The sequence below is a fragment of the Camelina sativa genome, chromosome 11 (assembly GCF_000633955.1).
Source record: "Camelina sativa cultivar DH55 chromosome 11, Cs, whole genome shotgun sequence".
Lineage (NCBI taxonomy): Eukaryota > Viridiplantae > Streptophyta > Magnoliopsida > Brassicales > Brassicaceae > Camelina > Camelina sativa.
Genome location: NC_025695.1, coordinates 13022803 through 13024670, shown reverse-complemented (window position 1 = coordinate 13024670; position 1868 = coordinate 13022803).

Sequence of the window (1868 nt, the reverse complement as noted above, 5' to 3'; positions counted from 1 at the left end):
AAAAAAAAAAAAAAAAAAAAAAGAAAAAAAAAATCTTCCTACATCTTAGTTTTTGTATTTCTATCTTCTGGTTTTGGATTTCTGTTCCCCATTGTTGTTTTGTTATTGTCTGTTTTCTCTGTCAAAAACTTTGAAAATGATATAAATACTTCACATTGATACCACACAAGAAAACAAATATATTAAAAAAAACATCGAACGTATTTATCAAACTTAAAATACATCAAATATCTTTTTATTTATTTGAACTTTATCTAATCTGATATTATATTATTTTGTAAAAAAACAGACTGCAGCCAATTTTAAACTCGACAAAGAACAAACACAGATATATACAAATAAGACAAAAGAAGAAACGAGAAAATAATGCCAGGACCTCTTGTAGCATAGCTAAATTTTTTTCTAATTTTTTTTTTTTTGAAAATTTACAGAGCTAAAACTAATGTTTCATGAGGCTATATTCTTAAAGGATACAATCCGGAAAAGAAAACGCTTTGACCTCAATTCGCCACACTACAATTTGTGTAGAGACGATCTTTCATAGCAAAACAAGTGACAAAAATGTATATTGGATATACTTGAACATACCATCTTATCCTACTGACTCCATCCGATCAAAAGGTATATAGACTATGGATTTGATTTCAAGTATACCCTGGAACAAAATAATAATGCCACTTTAGTCTGGCATATGTTGTCCACAAAAGAAACATTAACTAGACCCGCTGGCCGCCGGCATATGCATTCGGTTCAATACATTATATTAACCTGATTAGCAATATTAACGTAGTTAGAATATAAAAGATGATTAATCACCATGATGATCGGCTTCCATATATGACCCTAGAAGAACAAAATATCAACAGAACAACTCATATAGCCAAATTATTTTTCTCTATAAACTCCGCACCAAACACGTCAAAAAAAAAACCGTATACAAAAGAGAGACACATAACACATGGAGAATCGAACGTTTTAATTTAATGTATATAAATGAATCAGTTTGGGATACGGAAGCCCTAGAAGTCGTGTAGAGAGAGATATGGACACGTGTACGAAGCTGGCCACATGTAAATATATCCTTACACGATTCTTAAAAGTTCTCTCCGCCATGGTTAGGCGTTAGGCTCGATCCTTATTTAATTGATGTTCCACTTTTGTGAAGTTTTTTTTTTTTAAAAAATTAACAATATATATTCATATATAGTTTTCTTAAATTAATTTATATATGTACAGTGTACATTATTGTTTTCGCCAACGTATGCGTCTTAATTTAGAATGTATACGTAAGCAGGTACGCAGAAGTTACATGATTGCCGAGATATTTTTCAAACAGCCTTGTCCAAATGTAGATATTGGCATCATATATATCATGTATATTTGAAGTTTGAATATTGTAAGTATCTATTTTTGTTTGTTTATATATTTCAGTTTTCATATATAACGTTTTACTTGCATTTTCAATCGATCTTCCATTGCTATATATTAAAAGTCTTATAGTTGACAAAATTAATTAGTGGTCGAGTATAGTTTTAGAAAATGCAGATTAGTGCGGCGGTTTATTGATATCATCCGTCATAGTCTTATGTACGTTTCAACTTTCATGTTTCTATGACTTATACATGGTTGTGTTGATAAATATGTCCGTCAGAATAACTCTGAGATATGCTAGTAGCATTTTCATATGTATATGAATATATGATCATAATTAACTTGCATTAAAGAAATATGTTTGATTAATTATAGAAGGTTTAAAAAAAATTAAACTCATGTCTCCACAAAATTGTTCATGATATGACAGAAATTAGATATGGTTTAAATATGAACAAAGGAGACTGAAATTAAAACTAAATATTTGACATCCATTC